General features: G+C 39.8%; 1 protein-coding gene across 2 annotated transcripts in view; it reads left to right on the top strand.

Annotated features, from left to right (window-relative positions):
- The window catches only part of SHROOM2 (shroom family member 2), a 110,497-nt gene that overhangs the window by 80,469 nt on the left and 16,703 nt on the right, over positions 1–13,325 (top strand). The gene's annotated exons all lie outside the window — the stretch shown is intronic.

Here is a 13,325-nt window from a genome sequence, read left to right as displayed (position 1 = left end):
GCATGCCTTAGTAGTTGTTCCTACCTGAACTTTTCAAGATGGAGGAACAGCCTTTACCATACAAAAACAGAGTAGAAATCATTTCTTGATGCCTAAGTGGACTAAACGCCCAAGTTTAATACTCTAAAAAAGCAAGAATGAAATCTTTGACAGGACACCATTAAGAAACAGGAGCTGACAGAGAGGTTCCCTAGTTCAATACAGTGTGCTTCTTAAAGAATCTGATTTTTAAGGAGCCTCCACAATTATTGGGCCGTGCAAAAGAAAATTAGATCACTTCTAAAGTAATGACTCCCATTTCTTTCCTGGGAAACAATACAAAAAGCAATATTACACTGTTCGATAGAGCAAATTCTCAGCTTCAGCGCTAATTTTCAACATTGTCATCACCATTAGCTGATACGAGTGGATGAGCTGACTGAGACACTCTTCATTTCATAGTGTGACAGCTGTGCATGGCTGTCTAGAACATGGTTTGTCTTTCATGTCGCTGTCACCACTGCTGAAATGCACCACTCACCCCTCACTGAACTCATACCTACTCCATAAATGTTCAGCAATTGTCCATGAATGTCAATGGATGCCATTTTTTCTACATGGAAGAATTCAGTGGCACACCTTTGCTTCATATGCATTTCCATTTCAGATGCTATTTTGTCAGACTGCCCCTCTGCTGCCATCTGTCACACAGCAACAACATGTAACAGGATATTGGTGGGAAGGTTCAGCCCCTACTGCCATACTACCAACATCTGCCTCTGACGTTGTGCATCAGTATAATAAAATGAGATGCATTATTTTTGGAAATGCCCTTTTATCCTTGAAGGATCTTCAGTATGCAGGAATGTGAATAATCTCATGTCTTCTAATGCAAGTGAGATGGAAAGGGATTTACAAAGCGATGATACTTCACTTATATGTGTTTATATACATATACATGTGAAGCATATGCTTATGTTGCACATGCTTATAGAACACGCATGTGTGTTGTGATCATTTTCTGTGAGCTTGTTCTGTATCTATTATAGGGGTTGGGACCACATAGCTGTAAGGGCTAGCTAGCAGAAGAAAAATCAACATGACACATTTGGACAACTGTAGTTCTCATGTAATTTCATGTGGAAAAACAGTGTAAGTTAGACACTGGAAGATAAATTAGACACGGAAAATATTCTTAGAAACTATATCTCCACTAATTTTAAGTTTTAGGTGGGTTTTTTTTTTGGTTTTTTTTTTTTTTTTTTAACTCCACTGTCTAGCAAAATGTAGCAATATACAATAGGGATATCTTCTTAACTGTGAACTTTAGTTATTGAAATGCAAGAAGACCTGAAGGGAGTTTCCTTTTTATATATAGCAAAAGGACCATTTGCTTAAATAGTTAAGCAAAACTCTGCTTGCAGGCATTCTGTCAAATAATAAACTTAAAATCTGTTTCACTGCCTATGCTTTGCTAGAATCAAGTGGAATGAATATTGCAAGGTGAATGAATCTCAGTCATTGGAGGGCTCATTGGGATATCACCAGGGGTGTAAAAGCAGAATATATTCACCCTCCTACCTTTTCTTCTTAAGGAAAAAAATGTGTAGTATTGGATTACTGGTTTCTTAGACATCAATGAAAAATGACTATGGTAAACATTTTCTGCATGGAAATAACCAGTCTCAATATTTTATGGTACAAAAGATCAAAGTTCTCTGCCTTATGTTTTACCTACAGCTGCTGATATTTTTCATGTGAACTCTTCTAAAGATAGTGACTATTCCTTATTGGTTTGCTGAGTGTGGAATTACCTAACATGTAGTAATTCATAGGAAAAAAGCATATGTACGCAGTTACTTTCTGATCTAATGTACAGTGTAATAACAATTCTTGTATTTCATTCAAGAGCTTGTGATGCGTCTTCTTTTTAAAATCAGTTTTAAGTATAATGAGGGCTTCAGTAAAGGTTTAAGTGATAGCTTTTGACAGAAATTGGTTTGAATTAAAGTGAGAAGACGTGCTTTTTTCATACAGCCCGAACATAGCTGTGTGTTTGAAGTCATGCTTCACATGTCTGAATCCCTCACATTAAAGAAGAAAAATAAATATGCAGCTTTCTCCTACTCACAGGTTGTCATCATTTGGATGAAGTGAAGGAGAGCCAAGGTGCTCATCCTCCTCACAGGCTCCTAACAAGACTGTAAGAATATGAGCTGCTGAAGCGCTGTGTGTTTACGTTAGCATTTCTTTAAGATACGGTTAGGTAATGCATCTGTCAGGCCACCTTTTTGCCACTGATCTTATCATATGTGTGATATGGTCTAATGAATGATCCAGTGCTGTCTTGATCTGTTTTAAAGTATGTATTTACCTAGTCTGAAATAACAGTTCTGTGGTTCATGTGTGTTGAGACAACAAAGGAGTGAGCAACCACCAGCATGTATTCATATATTAGGTGATTAAATGTTCCCAGCCATCTTCTGTTTTCCTGAGTTACCTATAAATACTGATAATTGTTAGAGGTTTCATTGCCGTGAACCACTATGCCTTTCCAGTATGCTAATGTATTTGACTGACTAATAATAGCTAAATAACTATCACACTTTAACATACTGTAATGTAGAAGCACTGTTGTATGGAAGAGGTTGATGGAAATTGATTCTTAAAAGTCGTGCTAGGACAGGCCAAATATTTGCCCATTCCAATTTCCTTTGTCTGACTGAACAGTAGCAGTTGCTCAGATAGAATAAAAACTGAAAGGCTGACATGGAACTGTGCTTCTGGGGATCCTTTCCCAGCTTCTAGTGACCTGCATCTAAGAGACACAATCCTAAGCATTTGTGGTTAACAGCGCTTGATAATTTTGTCTTTCAGGAAATTATCTTGCTGGTTTTGGACCCATGTTGACTTTTGACATCCATCCGTAGTTTTTTTGTAACAATGTGAGGAAAAGCATCTCATTTTGAAGGGAGGAGTGTGTCTGTCTCCTCTGTAAGAGCTATAACGTATGTTTTCTTCCCACCTTTTTTGTCCCCCTCTGTATTTCCGCAGCCTCCTTTGTTCCTTTGGGAACTGTGTGAGAACTCAGCCATGATGAGGCTGCACCTCAAGTACTGTGTTTAGTATTGGGCCCCAGATTGCTGTTGTCCATAGGTATAGGTAAACTTTCTATGAAGAATAACACATGAGGTATGGCTTTTCTGTGCAGGCCCAAATGAACAGTAGTCTTCTTAATGTACTAGTTAGTACATCCACTGAATCTCTTAATTTCTACTTCTTTGGTTAATTTAGGCATTAAATTTACGGATCTGAAATTCTCCAGTTTCATAATGAATATAGATATATATTTTTACTATTGTTCTCTTATTCTACTTACTACCTTCATATCTTCCCTGCACAGACATCACTTTGCTCAAACAGCTGTCGAAGTATCATACAAATGGATACTTCTGCATCACAGATACTGTTTTAAAAATTGCCTTCTCTAGACCTGCTAACTCATGACTACCCACTTAATGGTGGACAGCATTGCTTGGTACCTCCCCAGCTGAACATAATTACTATGAGAGCTGTTCTTTGCTCACGCAGATGTGAAGGGAGTCATGTATATTTTATCCTATGGGTTTATTTTCATAGTATTCTTACTACTACTCATGTTTTTGAATACTTTTTTGTTTGCTTGTTTGTTTGTTTGAATCCTAGAACCTTTAGGAAATTGTAACACAGTCTGTTGTTTTGCTAGAGCAGTTCTGATTTTTCATTATTTGGATGGGACTTCATTTCTCTGGTGGATACCATTTTAATTACTTTTTAATTCAACCTTTTGAGGGGAAGAGGGAAAGAGAGGAGAAAAAAAAGTGGTCTGCTTCTTTGGTAGGTATTACACATTTGCTCTGAGCTTCATGTGTTGGATCTTCAGTCACACGTTATCTCTCAGCATTAGACCATCTGGTCTGTTCCATTTAGAAATATTCCTCTCTGTTATGTAGATGCCCTTTTCAAAACTAAATACCACAGCGTGGATTCTTACTCTTTCAAAAATGATTAATCTAAATACATGTGGTCTCTGGCACAGGGTAGCTCTTCAGTGGCAAAGTTTTGAACCAGGTTCCTTTCAAGTCAGGAGCTGTATGCTGGACTGTCCCACTGCAATAGTCTGTTCCTTCTGTCTGTTGTCCATTTTAAAACTTTCAGGGCTTCTTGAGTCTGGATCTTTCTGAGATCTGTGATTCTTCAATAGTAGCCCAAATGTATTATTTTGTGATCTAGGATTGTGGCTAAATGAGAGTGCTAAGGAAGACGCTTTTGCTCACTGTTATTTCTTAGTTCCTGTATTTTCCCTCCCACACTCTCTTGCAAGATGTGTCCTTTCTTTTTTTCATCTTAAATGTGCATGATGGGTTAGACTTGCAATCCAGACAGCTGTCCATCCTTACAGGCTATTCCCATTGCCTTCCCACTAACTCTCCTAGCAGTGCTCAGCCCAGAGATGGTCAGATGCATGCCTTAGTGTACTAGGACACCAGTATGTGAGTCCACATCCACAAGAATATGGGTCCCGATGACATGCATTCTAGAGTCCTGAGGAAATCTGCTGATTCCAGGCCATACTTAATGATATTTGGAAGGTCATGGCATGGTCCTTTCCAACTCCAAGGATTCTGTGATTCCTCACCCCCAAAAGTGAGTGTTGACGAGTGGTAGCCCAAGATGTCATTCTGGATGCACTAAAACTGGATGTGATCAAGAGAACTGTCATATAAGAAATTTTCTGGAGAGAGGTGCGGAGATCATTTTGTAAGCTTTTGTTCCTTTTGCTGTTACTCTGGTATAGTTGTACTGCGAGGACTAGAATGAAGACTACCCAGAGACTTCTTGTTGCATCACTTGATATCCAGCTATCTCCTATTCTGATGATATGAGTAGGGAGGATTAGAGGTACTCTCTAGTGATTATACCTGTAAAGGCATCATAAGCCGATATATTATAGCTTTTACTTTCTCCTAAATAATTCAGGGGAAAACATTTTGGAAACAGGTGGTTGGTTTGTCTCAATGCAGCAGAACACATGGAGAGACTTTCTGTCCTTGCCATAAGAGTTAGCCTGTGAGATGTTCACTGTCTCTGATAGGCCCTCAGGCAGCATGAGATGTGATTTGCAATCACGCGTGAGGCAGTTTACACCAATAAATTTCAGTAAAGCTTTGTGTAAAAAGAGTGTAACAGTTCTACTTTCCATTTTTCTCTGTGGGACAACAGTTACCGTCTGTTAACTGGTTGCTTTGCTTTATGCAAACAGTGAGGACAGAATGAGCTTTCTTGAATCTTTCCTTCTGTATATTGAAATCAAATCAACAGCGCTGGGAAACGAAAAAAAAATAGTGGAAGGGATTAACTGTCTCTTCACATTGTGTGATAATATCAAACCGCTGTGTGTGATTTTATGTACAGAATAAGTCCTGTCTTCTTCTTCAAGTAAGTCATCCTTTAGAATGACATCATAATGCATATTAAAGCCTTTTCCACAGCTTTTCTGCGTCTCTAAGGTGTTCTTCCAGAAAAAAAGGAACAAAACTGGAGCTTTGCTCTCATGAAGGCTGTGGTGCATCTTAAGATGGAGCGTGGGGGTGGTAACATGCACGAATGCATTGCGTTCTTTCCCTGCAGAACCTCCTGCAAGAAGAGCTCCTGTACACACAGTGCATGCAAAAAAAATCATGCTGGAGGGCTGCTAATGAAGACTCACTTCTAAAATTAAAGACTTGCTTATTTGAATGTTGTTCAGAAAGGAACCCGGTAGTATGCCGACCTTTTATAATCATTTTACATTCTCCACATTTGCCGAGCTGTTACTGCTGTAGCACAGATTGTGATTTTCACAAATGGGATGAAAAAGCCTTAAAAAATTAAAAGACTCTTAGAATCTTTTCTTTTTCTTTTTTTTTTTCTTTTATAACCAAAACCAGGAGATGAGGGTGGGGAAGTGGGGGAAGGGAACAGCTTTGAAGTCTTTGAGATCTTTTCCCTGAGGTCAGAAGTTTTTGATGATGTAACATACAATACAGACCAAGCCTTCACTTATCAAGGTTAAAGTTGACGGAGCTTGTATGAACTTGTCAATCATAGGAAGCAGGCAAAAACAAGCCAGCTGTTGTGAGGCATGGCTTTGAAAATCCTCTGTGTTACAGTAAATGAGAGGCAGAGGTTGAGACGCATTCAGCTCTGCGAAGCTTTTGAGCTGACTGGCGCATTTGCAGGGATGCAAAGCTCCCATCTCCAGTGAATGCGGGTAAACATCTGTAATCCTGGTAAGGCTGCCTTATGTTTGGTGCTTGAGTGCTAGAGACAGTGGGATGCACGAGCCCTGGGGAGCTTTTCCCCCTCTGTTCTGGACAGAATATTGCAGTATGGATTCATACAGTATTTCTTTTGTTCTCTGAGTACACGCTGTGTCTTCTGTCTCTATCAGCAGAAGCTACAGTAACAAACTAGGAATGATGCAATGCTCAGGGCAGGATTTTATTTCACATAGTGTAAATGCCTGCTGTATTGACTGATGTTTTAGGAGAATAGGGGAGAAAACGTGAGCTGCTTCCAGCTAAGATGCTCTGTGTGCATGTGTCCCTGCACACGCGCTGTTTTTAGCAGCTTTTGTTTTCACAGTTGGCATAACGCACCCTGGAATTAGACGGCAGTGCCTTTCAGAAACGTTTGTTTTCTGCACCGAGCTGCAGAGCTGCTGCTCTGATTGAGGGTGCCAGGCTCGGGGTTCCTCCCGGCAAGGGGTGGTACGGGAGCTTCCCAGCCCATCGCTTTCCTGGCAAGCTCTGAGCGCAGGCTCACCCAGAGACCGCTCCACAGCAGTGGGAGATAGTGACTGGGAGAGCAGGAGTGGATGTGACTGCTGGAAGCAAGAGGTGAGTGCAGCGCTGAGTGAAAGGTGGCTATTGAAATGAGTACATGTGCATGGTAATTAATTTCAATAACTCTGTGGGATTTTTGTCTTTAGAGGTGAACTGTGCATTCATTTTGGTGCCTGACTGAGAAACCCAGGTGACCCAGCTATTATTCACAAAGTGTTTCATTTTATAGCTCCGGTTGCTGCATTTTTGTTCAGCTGCAAGCAGCTGTTTTCAGTAGTAATAGAAACAAGAAAATAGCAACAGCATGTCAGAAAAAAATACATATATCTAGAGGTTAAAAAAAAATAAATCATAAGAATGGCAACTGGAATGTAGCTTTTTTGAATAAATAACCAAAAGAAATCATTTTTTTCTTTCAGCTATTTTTAACAGGAATGTGATTTCCTTGTTAGCATTCTTTGAAAGTATTGCCTTTTGTCTCTGCAGTGGTTGCCATTTCTATAATATGATGGCTCTGGTTATACTGTTGGGAAATTCTAGTGACTGAATTCAGTGTGTAAGTGCAGAGCATATTAACTGGTTTGCTCATGGGAGCAGAAGTCATTTTAAATCCATGCAGGCAGTCCACTGTGTGCTAGGGCAGACATGCAGTGGATAAAGGAAGTAAGAAAACAGCCATAAAAACGTGATTTTTTTTGTCACTGATATTTCATGTGCTGCAAAATGGAGGAGGAGCTGTTATTTTTTGATCTAATGAAAGAATAACATCTCTCCCTCTCCCCTTTCCTACAGTATTCTTCCCTCCTGCATAAAGATTCCTATGCTGCATAAAAAATCTTTCCAATCACATTTGTTGTTGTTGTTGTTGTTTTTCCTGTGGACCTGTGCATTGTGCTGTTATCCCTGACTGACTGGCCTACATTTTACTCGTCAATATCGTGTCTTTGCTTACAGGCTGCAGAATTACTGTTAAATTTAGATCTGATTTTCATGGGGAGAGAGCTAATGCTTTTAGAAGGAATGTGAAATGAAAATCCATTGTCATGTATGTTGCCATGCAGGCAGGACATGAGCAAAATTCTTGTAGGGCAGAGTGATGAGGAGGACCTGTTATCATATTTCTGTGATAAAGCCAGGTGTTTACATAGGGGTTGTTAAGCTGGAGTGGTATTTTGTTTTATCACATTGGGTGCAACAGCTAAGCAGTATCCAGTGTGACTGAACAGATAGGTGCCATCAGATGCAGGTAACATTAACAGGCACTGTAAAAAGGAATTGGAAAACAGGGTACATCATGGTAAGTGGGTTGTAGTGTAACAGTGATGTGCTGTGGGGTGAACTTTGTGAAATATCTTGCTGGTTTTGTACCTTGTGTTGTCTTTTGCTGCATATCAGGGCATCTTTTTGAGAGAGAGAGAGAACAAGAGATCAGCATTAATTGTTCTTTTAATCTCAAGGCATGTTTTCGTTTTAAGACCTTCTGCTTGGGTAGTGGCTCTGGGATGTTAGTTGCCATCATCTGTCTCCTCAGACCAAGGCAGTGAACAGCTCTACTTTGCAGTGACTTTTGTTCCTCTTTTAGAAGTAATTGCTGTTGTACAATCATCATCATGGCCATTGAATTACATATTTTCCAGAGGATCCTCTATTCTTTGAATTTGTTTAAAATTTCTGCATCACTTCATATTCCGAGGTCTGATTTGTTGTCTCTGGAGTTGTTTTCATATCCTCTATGTAGTGCATAGTGCATACTCTACAGAGTCAGTCTTAACAGCAGACACAGTGCTTGTGAGAAAAATGGATCACTGGTAACAATTTCCCTTGTATTGGACATTCAGACTGTGGTGTTATAGTGTCACTGTCTATTTACCATTGTTACAGCAAAACCAGTTTGAGAGTCAAAGCCTTAATGGCTGCTACTGGAGCTGCTGAAAGAAAGAGTGCATGGGACTCAGATGAGGATTTAAGTCCCTAATCTAAGTAAACATCTGCATGAAAGTGAAGTACCAACTGTGGGTGTAATCCATAGAAATCTTGAGCTTGATTCAGTTGGAGAAACACAGGTGTCTGGAGTGGCCTGAGTTGGCCTAGTGTGTCCCGCTTGGCATGGAGCTGCCAACAGTTGATCTCCTACCAATGGACAGCGAGCTTGTAGAGGCTACTTTAGTGTGAGATGAATCTCTTAGGTTGCATTGACTGTATGAGTATGGATTAAAATGTGATGTTAAACATCTGGCTCACAGGTAGGCCTTCAACTTTTTTCTGTGGTAACTTTTTTTCCTGTTCTGACTTTGTAGCATCCCGTCGTGGTCTCAGGCAGAATTGTACTGGGTAGGAGAAAGTACTTTTTATTTGCAGGCTATTGCACAAGTGCTTTCGTATCCCACTGTGCAAAGTGCTATGCAAATACACAATGAAAGCATAGTTTCAGCACATAAAGTTCACAGCTGAAAAAGCGGCATAACAGCAAAGACTCTGCCTATAAACAGGGTTTTGGCATAAGCAAAGGCTGTTTCACAATTGCTGTAAGCCACATAATTATCTGTTTTGAGCCAGGTCAGTTCCTTCATCCAATTTTCTGTGGGGCTGTGAAGTTTCTACAGTTAATACAATGAAGAGAGCAGGAAGACAAAATTGGGGTAGACTGTGACTGCCTCTTTAGGCAAAATATCTGCATTTAGATCAGCTTGAAAGGATTGCAAAACTGTGGCCTTGAGTATGGAGGGGGTTGTTGTAGAATGAGGACTCTTAGGGAGGATTTTTGCTTCAGTACGAAAGCCTTTTTTCTAGGGTAGCTTGTAGAGTTTCAAAAGGAATTTAAGCTAAATCAGAAACAGCTACTCCATTTGTTTTCTTTTGCCAGTTAAGGTACCAGAGTACACTTTGTTGCTTACATAACCATTCTTAAGTTTTATAGTTACACTTCTGCATGTAGTTGAGGTCTTTAACAAACAGCACATTTTTAAAATGTTTGCTGATCAGTTTTTGCCAAGGTCATTTAGTCTGGGATTTTCAAGTTGGATCATCTTGTGGCACTGTTTGGCTTGACCTGAAGCATTCTCAAGGAATTGTTAGATAAGAAGATAGCTACGAATTGGATGTGTTGGATTGATTGGATTGATTCACATTTATTGAGATACAACATTCAATCAGATCATTCTACGTTTTTGTCCTGTGTTTTTGTTCTGTGTTTTTATTTTTGTCAAGACCTGAGTATGGGACAAAAGGAGGAAGTAGTTTGGGGTTCTTTTTTATGACAACCAAAAATGTTATCCATCTGATAGGCATCTGTAGCTAATGATTCATTTTGGTAATTGCCCACTGACTCCACCAGCATGCTCCTGTTAGCATGTGCATGTGTATCTTGTACATTGTTGTTATATTATTACTGGCAGGTGGCAGGATTGAAGAGGAGGCTTGGTTGGTTTCCCTGAGAATTTCTATGGCTTTTCAGCACTCAGTGTGCATGCCTGGAGCTAACAAAGCTGAAAGGAAGCTGGGAGATATGCTTCTCCATTTGGAAAGAAAATATTAATGTCATTTTTTAAGATTTATCTTTCCACTGTTGTGGTGGGCTTCATTGTTCTGTTGAGTGACTGTAACCAGCGATGGAAACACGTGATCCACAGAGCTTAACCAGCTGATGGATGGCTGTGAGCCCCTGGGAGAGCTGAACCCTGTTCTAAACAAGGTTCTTGGAAACAAAGCGATTCCCTTTTTCTTTTTCTGTTGGAAGCACTTTTGTTCCACCTCCACCCCAGTTTAGGTATATGAAATCTCCTGTACTCAATCACCTTGGGCACTTTCATGCCTTGAATACCCAAAGCAGGAACGGTAGGAAATGTTTGTGTTAGCCCTCTGTGCTAGATTCACTCTTCCTGAATACTGCTGAGTACCATCAGCATAAATCTGTTGATTATACTTTCTTTACAGTTCAGGGTAAGTGCACAGTATGAGAAGCCCGGCTATCAAACCTGGACCATCACAGCCTGCCAAGGATGAGAAACATGGCAGTAGCCATCCTGTCTTCACTGTGTTGGAAGGTCTTAGGCACTTGGCTATTGTGGCACTGTGTCATGGGGATTGGGAAGCTTTGGGTTTGAAGATACTTTAAAGTTTTTTATTACGAACCTTTTGTTGTCTAGAATGAAAGCCATAATTAAATCAGAAGTCATATTCTTACTGCATCCCTTCCTTTGTGATGTTTGCTTGTACATGAGGTTGTTTCGGTGGTATGTTATCCCTAAATAATTCAGTGAGCCTCATTTCTGAATTGGCTGTGTTTGGGGCATATCATTACATGAAGCGTAGACAAATGCTGAGTAGCTCAGCGGACTTCTTTCTACTGTTAATAATCTAACACCTTTGCAGGTTCTTTCTACTGTGTTCTCCTGGGGCTTGAAGCTTGCTTTCTTTTCCTCCTTTCTTGAACAGTAAGCTGAAATCTTTCCAAAATAAGGTGATAAGCATGTTTTGCATGACGATCCACCCACACTGAATGCAAACTAGCTTCAGTTTTGAATGTAGGCACCTTTTCCAAAACCCATTTTCTGTGGAACTGCATAACGTTTGATTTTCTGGAAAGTGTATGAAAGCATGTATGGAATCACTTATCTCCACATTTGCAACCATAGTGTATCTAAATTCATCTGTGCTGTGCCTCCTTATTTCCTTGAACTTTATTTCTGTAAGGTGACGGGACTACCAGAGCATTCATACTTTGTGAGCCAGGGTAACAGTAAACAAATTTTGCTACTTGCTTTGGGTATGTAAACGTGTCAGATTAGTGGTGTGCTCCTGTTTGCTTCCACCAGCACACCCACTTCTGATGTGCATGTGAAACTCAATGTGTACTTAGCAGACTGGCTGAGGTAGTGCATGTCATTTGTCTTTGCAACATTTTTGTGCCATGCCCTTGATTTTTATGTGCACTTAAGCGCAGCTATTATACTGTGTAATAATATGGCTCATGTATGTGAAGATGAATAGGGAGGCATGATTTTTTTCTTGGCACAGGTTAACTAGAAGAAAATTATGCTGTGCATAGGTTATCAAGACAAGGAAGAATGCTGATTTAAACACAGTGCTTCGCACTTAAGGCCTGAAGACTTCATTTGGTAAATATTTCCATTGAAATTAGAGGAACCATTTACTGGCCCAGTTCTGCACCATAGGGAAAACCATCTGACTCCAGTGATGCCACATAACCAAATCTGAATAGCAGGCTTGGGTCTTGGTCTTTCTGGCCTTAAAACACTTAATTTAACAACACTGTCCTTAGTCTGACGTTAAAATGACAGTCAGTAAATACTATCTTTATAAAATAGAATTGACTCAGAATTTGTCAGGCAACTTGAAGTTTTCTGAACCAGATGCACTTAGTTAAGAGCAGTGTGAGGAGACTTGACTTGAAACAATATTCAGCTCTTAATTCGTGTTAAATCAAAATGTACATGTTGAATTGGAGTTTAAAAATTTAACACTGCCTGAGAGAGACTTGGGAAGTACACTGAAAAAAGGCATCTCTCGTAGAAGGACAACGCTGTTTTTATTACTGACATGTAAAAATTCATATGAATTTTTCTCTTAACTCTTTCTCATATGAACCTTCTCTTAAGTCAAATATAATTTTCGTATATACTGGTGTTAACCACCTACATACTTACATTCAAAACTGGTGTGGTAAGCTCAGTAACTTGCTTATATTGAAAATCGCAGTTAACCTTACTTCACAAATAGGCTGGGAAAGATGGCTCTTTCGCAGTCCTCTCAAAGGTCAGCTTGGGCAGTGCACATCTAAAGGATGGACCCATCAAAATGCAGAGCCCAGAGCTGTCAGTAGCACGAGGCATTAGTAGTTCTCTAAAGCTTTTTACTTTTCTAAGCAGCTTCTTTTCTAATCTCTCAGTGTCTCCTCAGCCTTCCTTAGCAGAGGGCAAACCTGCCTCCTTTCAGGGCTCCAGAGATACTTTATTTTTTCTCTTTCTTTCCTTCTTTTTCAATCTGTCTCTGTCTGGTGAAGACAAATGAACTGCATATCTTGTGGCAGAGCACAAGCCCGGAGCTGCTGTAGCCCATTTCCTAGCTACACATAGAGTACACAATTGGAATAAAATAAAAAATATCACCATGTAGAATAAGGCCTTTTTGGCCACTGTTTGTCATTTATGCTGACATTTAGCTTCAGCAAACGTTTTGTTTGCACTTCATTTTTCTCCAGTTTTGCATATCTAAAAATCCAACCTCAAAAGTTTCTAATTTAAATTCACAATGTTCAGTTCTTATTTGAAGTGACATCCAAGTATTAATTTTGCATGTACAGAAGAAACATGTTTTTTGCACTTTGTTGGTGACTCTGGAGCAGAAGTGGAATTACATTTTAGAAATGGAAGAAAGACATTTGCACGTTTGGCTGTGCCACATACATTAGTGCTTCAGCTTTGCTATGCATTTAGCTCTTCCATGTACACTGCAGTGCCT

The sequence above is a fragment of the Coturnix japonica genome, chromosome 1, assembly GCF_001577835.2.
Source record: "Coturnix japonica isolate 7356 chromosome 1, Coturnix japonica 2.1, whole genome shotgun sequence".
Lineage (NCBI taxonomy): Eukaryota > Metazoa > Chordata > Aves > Galliformes > Phasianidae > Coturnix > Coturnix japonica.
The sequence above is the reverse complement of the archived record's forward strand: the minus strand, read 5'-3'. Positions and strand labels throughout refer to the sequence as shown.